The sequence below is a fragment of the Pelodiscus sinensis genome, chromosome 1 (genome assembly GCF_049634645.1).
Source record: "Pelodiscus sinensis isolate JC-2024 chromosome 1, ASM4963464v1, whole genome shotgun sequence".
Lineage (NCBI taxonomy): Eukaryota > Metazoa > Chordata > Testudines > Trionychidae > Pelodiscus > Pelodiscus sinensis.
This window is the reverse complement of record NC_134711.1, coordinates 97,269,139-97,282,344: the sequence shown is the minus strand read 5'-3', so window position 1 is coordinate 97,282,344 and position 13,206 is coordinate 97,269,139. Positions and strand designations below refer to the sequence as shown.

Here is a 13,206-nt window from a genome sequence, read left to right as displayed (position 1 = left end):
GATATTTTGAAATAACGCTGTCGTTTAGACATACCCAAAGAGATTAGGAAAGTGCTAAAGGTATAGCTATTAACTTTGACTTATATGGAATTAAATATAAAGTTGCTAATAAAGATTCCAGATGATACAATGGTCGGTGGGATGGTAAGTAAGAAGGAGAGGTCACCTATATAGAGTTATGTGGATTGATAAGTAAGCAGCACACAGTCAAACAACATGCCTCTTAATAACACGTTATGGCTAGGAAGAAAGAACATAGGCCTTGGCCTAAAGAACAGTGACTCTGTAAGGGTACATCTTCACAGCAACATTATTTCGAAATAACTTGGTCTGCATCTACACAGCAGGCAGTTATTTTGAAATAATGTTGAAGTACTGTATTTCAAGTTAAGACCTGCAGTGTAGAGCACTCTTCCTCCGATTCTGTTTCCTGAATAAACTGCCAGACTGCTGCCACATAATCAAGGCAGGCAGGCCTGAGGCTAACTAAGAGCTTACCTGAAGCAACAGGCTAGTCAGGAACCTGCAACCAATTAAGGCCTGCTGGATTACTTTAAAAGGTTTCCCCTCAGGTAAGGGAGGGGGAAGGAGAAGAGTGAAGGACTGAGAGAAGGAAATGCGTTGCTGAGAAAGGAAAGAGTGTTTGTGCTGAAGCAGGAAAGATTCACTCAGGTACCAGGGAGAACGTACTAGGGGAACATTTGGGGAAGTAGCCCAGGGAAAAGGCTGCTGTATTGGGGCTAGATTGCTGCTACCTAGGGTCCCTGGGCTGGAACCTGGAGTAGTGAGTGGGCCTGGGTTCCCCCAACTCCCCCTACACCACTAAAAAGTCTGTGTCTGGAAATGTAGGCCAGAATTGCCAAGGGGTCTCACCCCAGTCCCTTGACTTTGCAAATGGTGAAAATGGCTCAGTGAGCTGTGACCCTGGCCTCTAGAAAAAATGAGAGGCAGGGTAGTATCTCTGAGGCATATAGTAACTGCCTAGAAGTGCAGGACTCACAGGGCAGGGCCGGAGCTTTGCCACAATACAGAAATGCTGAGCAGTGGTAGTGAAGTGCTACTCTAACTAGTAGCGACTGCTGTAATCCTGTGTCCAGGTCTGTGCCCGCCCTTTACACAGGATGCTGCCCAGCTGGATAAGCCTAGGAGAAGAGTAACGTGAGTGATTTCTGGTCTGAAAAGCATACCTTACAGAGCGAGAGGTAAGGAGCTTAGTCTTTTTAGTTTATCAATGAGAAGATTAAGAGGCCACTTGTTCAGTTTAGAAATAAATACACGGGGTGGATAAATCTGCTACTAGTGGGTTTTTAGGTCTAGCAGCCAAGGTGGGACAAGATCACAATGGTGAAAATAGAACAAATCAAATGGGAAATAAGGCCTAAATTTCGAACTGTAAGGGTATTTACTCATTTGAACAGATTACTAAGGATGCGGTAAATTTTCTGCCACTTAGGGTATGTCTACACTACCACCCTAGTTCGAACTAGGGTGGTAATGTAGTGAACCGGAGTTGCAAATGAAGGCCGGGATTTGAATTTCCCGGGCTTCATTTGCATGTTGCCGGGCACTGCCAATTTCCCGGGCTTCATTTGCATGTTGCTGGGTGCCGCCAATTTTAAATGTCCGCTAGTTCGGACTCCGTGCCCTGCGGCTACACGCGACACGAACTAGGTAGTTCGGACTAGGCTTCCTATTCCGAACTACCTGTACTCCTCGTGGAATTTAAAATTGGCGGTGCCCGGCAACATGCAAATGAAGCCCGGGAAATTCAAATCACGGCCTTCATTTCCAACTCTGGTTGACTACATTACCACCCTAGTTCGAACTAGGGTGGTAGTGTAGACATACCCTTAGAGACTAAGTCAAGGAGGTCTTTCTAAAAGATATACTGAAGCTCAACCACAAGTTTTGGGAGTTGATGCAATGGGTGAAATTGCTGAGTAAAATTTTCCAGGTGAAGTTCTGTGGCCTCTGTTGGTCAGGAGGCCAGATTAGGTGGTCAGAACAGTCTCTTCAAGTCTTAAAATATGAATCAACATTGTAGCAAAGACACAGAAGAATTACCAGGAGTCCAGGAAAGGAATAACTAAATGACCACAATACTTTTCAAAAAGGTTTACATCAAAGATTGCAATTTATTGTTTAGAAACAGAACAGATAGGGAGGAAGAGGTTTGGGGTTATTGGTTGTTTTTTTTCACTTGGAATCCTGCCCACTGGTTGATTTCAAGTCCAGAGCTAAAGTTGGAATGCTGTGAGATCATGAACTACATTTACTGGCAAATTACTGGAGTTTCAAGGTGGGCTTTCCTAAAATGTTCTTGATTTGCAAAATGCATACATCAGCCTCTATTGGCCTTTATAGTGGTGCAACAAAGCATGGTTTTGCACAGAACGTAACAATATGTATTTAAAAATCAGGATTATGGCCAAACAGATGTCACCATGACTGATCAGTTCAAAATAAACACAAGTGTGAGGTATGAAATAGTTGGATTTTTGCTTCTTCTTGTGGTTTCATACTCAATGAATAATGGGAAATGACATGTAAGCATGAGCTAAGATGAGTCATACACTGTCACCACTAGTGGAAGTTGAAATACAAAGGAGCAGAGCAACAGAATTTCAGAATTCTCAGACCAGAGCTAGTACATAAACTACAGTTCTGTGCTGTGCAGATAGGCTCTTGCACATTTGCACCACCATTAGTTTCTGGGGATGGGACTATGGGGTTCTGCCCTTATTAAGCAGTTTGTAGGACTGAAGCATTGTAAAATAGAGCATCAGTAAAAATCTATAGGCATTGAAAAGCAAACATGAATGACATATTATCCTTTTCATTCTGCCATGTGGCATGGAGGCTTTTTAGTCAATAAAATTAGAATAGAAGCAACTGTCGTTCTTTCATCAGATTTTGAATATTAGTCGGTCTGAGAAAATCAGGAATACAAACATTTTAAGGAGCATTGTGGGATAGCTGGAATACTCTAGGTGCCTATTTAGATATTCCCAGCACAAAAAATGTTAGTATACATCCAATCAAGGTCCAGTATTAGACATAAGGAGATTGTATTAGGTATAAATCAGTGACCTATAGTCCTAAGTGTTGAAAACTGCCAAATCAGCCTTATTTGTAAATTTCTTTACAATGAGCATGCAAGTCAATATGTAGGTGTGGATATAAAAATATAAATGAGTAGATATTTATTGGCATATGATTTTGTGCAGTATATAATCATACTCAAATCATAAGTTGCTCAAATGTGGTAGAAACAGATGTATCTCTATTTTTGCAAAGTACTTTATGGGGGGAAATTACATTTCAAGATACTCAGTTATAACAAATGCATAGGAAGGTAGGTCATGGGCATTTAAACACTTACATGCACTCTTGACTTGCTCACGTGAGGAAAGTTAAATATGTGAGTAAGCATTTGCATGAGCAGATGTTTTAAAATGACAGAATATCCAGCAAAAATTAAGGTTGAGTGGTTTCAAAAGATCATGGCAGATTTGCATGTATTTAGATGTGTTTCCACACTAGATTCCTAGTCCTGTTCAGTGTTAGTATGATATGTAGGGTGAGATTCAGGAAAGGAACACAGATAGTTTTTAAGTAGTCTAGGAAATTTGATTTCTAGAATCTGACAATAGAAAGGTGTGTCGGGGCAAATTCCTGCCCCTGCTAGTGGAAAATGCAGTGAGGAAGAGGATCAGGGCAGAATGATGCTGACCATGCATTATGTCTGAGTCACCCTCCTGGTGGAAAGCAGAATAGCCACTTCTAGGTGAGTCATATCGTTTCTCTCTCATACCTGTCAAATAGGAGGTCCTAATACTTCACTATCATACTGATGCTACATCTACACTGCAGCTCTTTTCCGGGAAGGTATCCCACAAAACCTATGCCCCGTCAAAGGAACGTGTTTGCTTTTCTGAATTTTTTTTTTGGAAAAGCGGATGCATTCTTTCACCATCCGTGTAAACCTTGTTGTACGAGGAAGAAGGGATGTGCCCAAAGAAGAGGCTTTTCTGAAATTTGGCACCATGTAGACACACCAAATTTTGGAAAAGCCTCTCCAGAAAGAGGAGCGGGAAAAGATACACAAATTGTGATTTGCAATTTGTGTATCTTTTTCCGACTTTTCTTTGTAGTATAGATACAGCCAGGATATTGGGAGGTTTAATCCCTTACTGTCTGTAGATGGCTTTTGTTTAGAAAAGAAACCTATGGAATGTTACTGCTGCATGAATGCATCCATCACTAATCCCATGTGCAATGATGAACTGTTGTGGATGGCTGTTTGAAAGCTAGTGACTATGGTGAGAGATTGCCAATCCTGTGCTGAGGACTCCTGTGTCCTTGTCTAGGGTATGTCACTGATTTACTGTAGAACCTTAGGCAAGTCTCTTGCGGTACGTCTAGTCTATGGTTTTTTTTTAAGAGATGTGCAAATTTGGTGCTAATTTGCATATCTACTTCTGATCGCATTTTCGAAAGTGAGTCTTTTGAAAGCAAAAGTAGTCTGGACGCGTTTTTTTTCCCGGAAAAACCCCTTTTTGAAAAAAACCTCTCTACCTAAAAAAAGGTTTACGCGGCTTTTCGAAAGTTTTTTTCTGAAAAACTGCGTCCAGACTACTTTCATTTTCGAAAGGCCCACTTTCGAAAATGAGATCAGAAGATATGCAAATTAGCACCGAATTTGCATATCTCCTTTCAGAAAAAAATGTAGTCTAGACGCACCCTTAGGCCCAATTTTTTTAGTTTGGGTGAACAGTTAGGCTCCCAAATTCATGTGGCCTCATATTCAAAAGTGCTGTGCACCCACAGCCTCACTGAGAATCAGACTGCTTTTATCTAGGGGCCTAAGAACAGATTTAGGTACTGAGCAGTAGACACCCACTTTGGAAAAATATTGACCTTATCTCTGTGCCTCAGCTTGCTTGTTTGTAAAATGGGCTTGGTAATACTTCCCTGCCTTGGATTGCTGCTTGGCTCACAGCCCTGTGGAAGGGCTGGTGCGCAGCAAGCAGGAGGAACTCAGAGAAGGAACTGTTATTTCTTCTCTGCCCTCATCTTGCTCCCATGCTACTACCCCTGACCCGTAGCCGATAGCCACCCCACACCGGTTCAGCTGTGTTGACTGGTGCACTAAGTGGAGCCAAAGGTTTCACCCGTCCAGAGCCCCCCTCTACCCAGTCCCACGCACCAGTGTTGCAAGGGAAGTACCTTGAGTACAGCTATCTCTGTGCTTGCAGTGAACATGTGAGGCAGCTCCTGTAGGATATAGGGGGTGTGTCACTTCTCCTTATGGCCCGACACAGTTGCACAGGTGGTCCAGGATCTCTGCTACTAATGTTTGCAAAGTCCTTTGAGATCCTTGGACAACAGGATAGTTATGCAGATGATGGGTGTTAATAAGCCAGTTGATTCGTATATGCTTACCTCCTTTTTCTCTATTGTTTCTCTAAAACTTTTCACACTCATCCCTTTGCTATATCCAGGATATTTTTAGGAAATAGTTCAATCTAATCTCCCTTGAAAGCACACATACGTGATTCCACATGTTTACACTTCCTTTTAAAGTGTAGCTATCAAAACATGACCACATAAGCACTTCCCCCAGGGGGGTGTTTTTCAATTCGGGGCTGATCAGCCTATTTATCAAGAATATAACGAGGCCTGAGGGAGGGGAGGAGATTTATGAGTGTGATTTACTTTTCATATTAAAAAAAAAAAGCCAGTCTGCTTTGGTAGCAATTGGTATTCCCTCCCCCCCTTCTCTCCTACACTCACTACAAGGTACATTCGAAAAGGTAAAGAGCTTTAAAAAAAAGATTGGAGTAATAGGCAGGATCCTGGCATAAATCAGGAGACTATCACTGATATCGGTAGAGTTACACCGATTAACACCAGCTGAGAATCTGTCCTTCCAAGTCCTATTGTGAAAATAATGGAGGGGATGGCCTTTTATTTTAGTGTGGCCACCCAGAACATTTCCACGTTATTGAGACAGTGTGGGCCACAATCTCTTTTTTTCTGCAGCAGGCAAATGCTCCATTACATCTTTTGTTGCATAAAGGAGCTCAAACCGATGCATAACGTTTAAGCAGGCTGCCCTCCCTCCCACTCTTGCCACTTTCCAAGGCCAGATTTTGTGCACCTGCTGGAAAAGGTTCAAACCAGCAGACATTTCTGGATGGGAGAACCTTGTTTTGCACAGAGCCTATCTAGGGCACATGGGGAGTAGCTGGTTAGTAATTCAGCCTTGAAGTATTTCAACATTTTGTGGGCTGTTATCTAGGAGGAGATAAGGTGTCTAGTGAATTAAAAATGAAATGCCTCTAAAGCAAATTTGTCATGAGTTCACAACTAGCAGAGGTAATGGTTTTCGGTCAAAGGATGCATTGATATTTCTGTGCCTGAAAGCCAGTTGTTTTTTTTCAAGACACTGTAACTTTAGTTATTTAATCAAGCTAAATTATTTCCTTCTCTCCCTCTCTGCTTGTCCAAGGTTAGATCATGGTGCAAAATTAAACACAGGCTTTCATCCTACCTCCTCTTGCCTCTGAATTTGACCTAGAGTTTGAAGAGCCATTAATTTGTCTTAGATACTGATTTAGTAGGAGTAGAAGAATTAAAAAGGACAAAGAGAAACCTGACTAATTGGCATTTCTAAGAGATTTTTGTAATTAGCCAGTGGGGATTTTATAAGGTATGAAGTATTTGCTTTCACATGCATTTCTCCCACATTCTTTCTCTCATGTTTGCTCAGCAAACTTGCTGGAATAAAGATCCCATCTGCCTCTCTACAAGCTCTGTGCTTGGGAGGTAATTCAGCTGGCTTTTTCTTCTGAGCGCATATATGCATTTAATTGGACATATGCATCTGAGCACACTATCCCAGCTACTCCACTGAATTTGATTTGGAATCAATCCCATGAGAGGCTGTTTCCAGCTTTCATGGAGAAAAGGTCTTTTCCAAAGGGAAAAGTATTAAAGCACTAAATTTAATAGTTTCATTTGAAAATTATTTCTTTGCAACAGCTCCCTTTGAAAACTACGTAGTTCTGAGATTAAATCCCCCTTTCCTCCCATTGATTTAATAGCCAGTATCTTGTACAGGCAGTGTGATTTGTAACTAATTAATTTTTATTTTGTAAACTTAGAATAGTTACGTGGCAGCTTAATGGGGTTTTGGTAAAATAATTATATTGTTGTAAAAGTTGCTTGTGCTGTCACGTCCTGCCATGCTGAGCAACAATGGAGGATTTTAGGGAGATAAGTTGCCCACAGTGAGATGAAAATAAACACAGGGATTATTTTTATTCCATTTCTGAGTTTAGGATGCCTACCGAAATACAGGGATGCAAGCACATATTCATTGTTAGAACTCAAATGCATTTCTACCTTAGAGAAAAGAGAACAAAGCATTAGGGAAGAGATGAAGTGATGACCTGATGATCTGTCCACTGGGCTGAAATGAGAAGAGCTACTTTAGTTAATGACGATAAGCTATATTATCCTTAAAGTATGTTATAATTGAACTTGATAGATATTTCTCCTATTCTTCCATTAACTGGAACATTTTCTGATTTTATGCCAGGTGTTGGCTACATATCATGGGATGAAATCCTGACATTTTATTTACTTTCTACTCAGCTAAGGACTGAGTTTTACTTGAATAGGGACATCAGGCTACTGTTAATTATTTGAATTATGTACACTGAGAACCAAAAGAGCAGATCACCAGTTTGCAACCTAAAATCACAACCCCCCTCTCAGATAAGATGATTGGGGATGCAGGAACAAAAGAAATTGTTGTTCTACTTGTCCAAATCTATTGGCAGGGATGCCACATTTCATTACTTTGCATTCTAGCCCCTGGGACCAGACTAGGGATGTTAAACATCAGTTAACTGAATAGTCGAGTAACCTCAAGAATGCTTGTCAGTTAGTCGAGTATTCCATAGGCATCGGGGGTGGGGCCGGCAGCCAGTGTGCTCCAGCCTCACTCCTGAGGAGCCGCCTGCCTCTCTACACTGCTGCCTCTGTATTGGAGGCAGCAGCCCAGGGTGGCAGCAGCCCCTGTCTAGGGTGGGTCTGAGCTCCCGAACCTGGTTCAAGCCAGAAATGAGCTGGGCTGCCTGCCCACACAGCTCCTAATACACTTTAAATGCAGAGCCACAGTAGGGGTAGGTCCCAGATCCATTTCAAGCCAGGACTGAGCTGAGCTGCTGGCCAGTCTGCTAAAAAATGAACAGTAATTACTCATTTAACATGTACCCACTTAACACGTTTTCACAGTAGCACGATTTTTTTAGGGAATGTTTTTTGAATAACGCGACCACCCCCAAAATAACACAAAAATAATCAAGTGGCGGACTACTTCGTGTGGCGGTATAAGTGGGTGAAAACAGTGGTAATACGTATGAGCGGATGAATACATGTGATCACAGTACTCCTCCACTCATGTATTTATCTTTGTGTTTTAACAAACTGCGGCAACTTATGTTGCTAGTTATCTTGTGTCGCTAGATATCTAATGTTGACATTGACGACCCAGCACCAACAAAAATTGACTTTGCCACCATCACCTGAAACTCAACCCCCCACCTTTTCCATTATTTTTAATGGGAAAATTGACCCCGCATAGCACGTTTTCGCTTAGCACAAACATTTTCAGAAATGCATCTATAGTGTTAAATGAGGAATTACTGTACTGGCAAGTGGCGGGTGGGAGGGGGAATGCGTGTAGTCTATAGCATTAACCTATAAGCATTTGCTTATTGGTTAATCAGTTAATCAACTATACTATTTGTGACGGCGTATTGCGACAGGCGGGAGGCCAGATTCACATAGGTCTCCCATGGCCCTTTCTGTACCCCCCGGAACTTCTTCCTGTACAACTCGGGGGTCAGCCCGAACTTGTGCAGCAGGGCCTCCTTGACTCGGTTGTAATCCCCTGGCTGTAGGTCCTCCAGCTGACTGAGCACTCCAGCCGCTTCCTGGCTCAGTGCGGGGACGAGCTCCTGCAGCCAGTCGGCTGGGGGAACCCGTTGCAGTCCACAGGCCCTCTCAAAGGAGCTGAGGAACCCGTCTATGTCGCCCATGTCCTTCAGTTGGGCCAGCACGAGCCTCTCCAAGCGTCTGGCAGTCCCGGGACCCTGGGACCCATCTGCACTTGGCGCAGCCGGTGCCCCACCGGTTCTCCGCTCTGCCATGGCCAGCTCATGCTGTCGCTGCCTCTCTCGGTCCTGGCGGTCCCTTTCTCGATCTTGGCGCTCCTTCTCTCGGTCCTGTGCTTCCAATTCCTTTATCTGCAGCTGGATCTCCAGCCTCCACAGCTCCGCTGGGCTGGCCCCTGCCCTAGATGGGCTACGGCTTGCAGGCCTCCCGGGAGACGCTGTCTCATCTCTCCGGTGGGTTCCAGCGCTCCTCCCCCTCTCTGAGCCTGACACACTCTCGGGGGGGGGGGGGTCTGGCTGCTTCCCCTGGGGATAAGATCCTGGCCCTGTGGCTGGTCATTCTCTTCCAGCTGGGCAATCAGCTGGGCCTTGGCTGCTTTCTGCACAGGCAAGCCCCTCTCTCTGCACAGCCCCACCAGCTCTGCCTTCAAGAGTCGGGCGTAGGCCATCTGCCCTCTGGTCCCCTCGGTGCAGACTCATCAGTCTAGTGTTGCAGCGCCCCATGATTCCCCGGAACCGCTTTGCTCTGTCTCTAGCACGCTTGCTCCAGGGCTCTTGCTTCTACGGCGCCTTGTCGCTCGCCACTGGAAGCTCCATCCACGGGGTGCAGTGCATCCCACTTCTGACACCAGTGTGACGGCGCGTTGGGGGTCCCCCATCTCCTGCACCCCGAAATGGCACAAACAGACTCCACCAGCCAGTGGAATTGAAGGTGGTTTATTGCTCCTCCAGGATACAGCATAGCACAGATGTAATCTGGTTACAGGAACTGGGGGCTAAGAGGCCTCAGTGCCCCCTTGAGATAGGGGAGTCCTAGCCCCCCTCCCCAGCTCCTTCTTCCCTGCTTTCCAGCCAGGAACTAACTCCCTCTCCATGGGGGTCAGCTGGCCAAACCAGTTGGGATACCCTCTTTGCACAGTGACTCATCGATTGTCTGCTCTGTGGAACTACAGACAGCAGCCAGAGAATTAGCAGGTTACCCCCCACTACGTCACACTATTACATCCCTAGACCAAACTACATCACTTTGTGCTGATAAAACTCAACTGATGAAGTGGGTTTTGCCCACAAAAGCTCTTGATCCTGTACATTTGTTATTCCATAAGGTGCTACAGGACTACTCATTTTTAAAGTTAAACACTAACACAGCTACCCCTCTGAGATTTTGTGCAGAGTGATGCCTCCCCTAGATGCTAAGAAAGAGACTTCTTCCCTTACCCACTTTCTAGCTGCTAGAAGTTCTCTTCTTTCTCCTTTGTAGTTCAGGATTGTTTAGATGTGGGCTACTGGAGCCTTGGATATGGATCCCCATCTTATCCTTTACTTCCTAATATATAGGGTGTTCAGAGCTGAGGTTTTGCTTCTGCTCATTACTGGCTAGATTCAGGAACATTCGTGTAGAATAATCTCTTCCTCTGAGGGTATTCACACTGAATGAAACTATTTATAGAGTAAACTACTATCTAGCCGGAGTAAAGTGGCCAGAATTTGGCCTCCTTAAGCAAAGATTTGTTTACAAAATTCTGATCCAAATCTAGGTTTGAATTTCAAACATCCTCCAATTTCAGAGGTACTGAGACCCCAGATTCTCATTTGGACACACACTGTTCAAAAGACTGAGGCATATTAGGGGATCAGATAGTGACAGATTGGCCTCAACATATCCATAAGCTTGTCACAGCACTGAATCAGGGAGGTTTTATATGCCTAAGAGAAGCAAATTCTCCCTTCTTCCTATTTCCAGGTCATCTAAATGACTCAGAACAAACATTGCCAGTTGGAATCTGTTGATTAACCAGCTGGCTTTTGATCTTTTCGAGAGAAAATGAGAAGCATCTTGCCTTGCCATCTGCCATAGGGAAAATGTTTTAATTAGAGATGGGCCCTGACTGATTCAAAGGCTTCTCAAAGTTTGGCAGTTTTGAGATCAAGAGTTTTGGTACCACGCACGACTGTGACAGGGAAAAACTGCAATGTTCAGAGTTAGATCTGGACCCAAATGTTTCTATTTCAGCAACATTCTGACAAAGCAGTTTTAGTTGGAATTTGGTGATCAGCTCTAATTGTAAACTCTTTGGAGCAGGGAGAGTCATTTGGAATATGTGTAGCACTTCACACACTGGGGCCATTCGGCACTACTGCAAAGGACAAAATAAATCATACAGTAACAGGCAATTCCAGATGTAATAGTGAGGTCTTTGTCCTCAATGACTTATTCGTTACCACTTGTTTTGGACTGTGGTGTTTCCTGTAGGTCTGATTTCAGCCCCAGGTTCTGTTTATATTCCTACAAGCTTACACGCATACATACACATCTGGCATACGATAAAGGTGCAAGAGTGAATAAATCCAACACACACATACACATGAATGTTGAGATTTGGTTGTCAAAACCCCATCTTAATAGATTTTCAGCTGCAGATTGTAACACTTAGATGTGTGCAATGTTACACCTATTTAAAGGGTCTAGGCAGGCATAGGCTTCTGTGTATGCCAGTCATTTTGCATATTCATTCATGAACATCAGGGAGAGAACTGGTTGAAAATTTGGTCCTAAGACTCACTATTAATGTGAAGAAAGAGATCCTTGAGGGTATGTCTACACTACCCCCCTAGTTCGAACTAGGGGGTAATGTATGCATACCGAACTTGCTAATGAAGCCCGGGATTTGAATTTCCCAGGCTTCATTAGCATAAAGCCGGCGCCGCCATTTTTAAAAGCTGGCTAGTGCGAACCCCGTGCCGCACGGCTACATGCGGCACGGGGTTCGCACTAGCCGGCTTTTAAAAATGGCGGCGCCGGCTTTATGCTAATGAAGCCTGGGAAATTCAAATCCCGGGCTTCATTAGCAAGTTCGGTATGCATACATTACCCCCCTAGTTCGAACTAGGGGGGTAGTGTAGACATACCCTGAGATAGCTTAGCAGGTTAGAAGTAGACAGAGCAGTTATCATTGACAGGCACCATTTATTAATAGCTATAATTCTGTTTTAGGTAGAGGGAATTAAAATGGTATCCTAGATACCACAGTTTGGTATCTGTTGGTAAAAGTTGACTTCATTGATGACCACTTTGGCACTGACTAATGCTTCTGAAATGTCTCGCTCCAGCATCAATCTTTCAATGAGATGTGATCTAGAGGTTTCTTACGTTGTTGTTGATTCCATTGCAGGATCAAGACTTCCTTGGATAGTCCAGTCTGGACTGCAAGAATCTACAGATTACTCCTCAGATGTCAATGTGTACAGCATGGCACACTATCATTGCTGCTAGATTAATGAATGCTTTGTTCTCCCCTAAATTACCCGTCTCTTATGGCTTTTCAATAGAACTGACAAAACTCCAGTGGTTTTACTTTGTAGAGGTTTCATGTGAATTCTTTTTCTGGTTTTAGCCCATGTAAGTTCACTTCTCTTGGGTTTTGAGTTTAAATGAGCCCCAAAACTCAAAGGGAAACTCAGCCACGGCTGTAGGATTTCATCTGTTTTGTGGTGGAAGCCATGCAAAACATAAATCATTCCAGATTTGCTGAAATCTTCATGAGCTGAACCTAGTCTGAGTACCTAATGAAAACCAAAGCCAGATCAGTTTTGCTTATATGCAGGTTTCATTAAGGAAATTTTGCACATACAAGAATTTTGAATGAGTGGTTTTACATTTTCCTTCTTAATATTCAAGAAAATGAGTAACCATCTCCTAAGAAAAGGAAACCTATTCTTAATTCCAAGCTCTAGCAGTCCCAGAATGGTGAAATTTGATGGCATTCGCATGGCTAATTAATTGTCTAGTGAATAGCAGCTACTGCTGGCCAGAAATTTTCTGACAGAACAGTTTTTCATCAGAAAAAGCCAATATGTTGAAAGTAAAATGTTTAGTGGAAGCATATTGCTTTTGAAGGATCTTCTTTACTGATCACTAGGGGTATGTCTACATAGCAGGGTGAAAGTTGAATTAAGCTATGTAATCTGAGCTACGTCAATTGCTAAGTTGAAGTCGAAATAGCTTAACTTGGCTTTT

General features: G+C 43.4%; 1 long non-coding RNA gene across 1 annotated transcript; it reads left to right on the top strand.

The window, feature by feature from the left end:
• The first annotated feature begins 611 nt into the window (after positions 1–611).
• On the top strand, positions 612–12,617 carry LOC142826595 (uncharacterized). The gene is made up of 3 exons (XR_012900819.1): positions 612–672; positions 1,098–1,202; positions 12,362–12,617. It is a non-coding gene; the product is annotated as an uncharacterized LOC142826595 (long non-coding RNA).
• Positions 12,618–13,206: the final 589 nt, after the last annotated feature.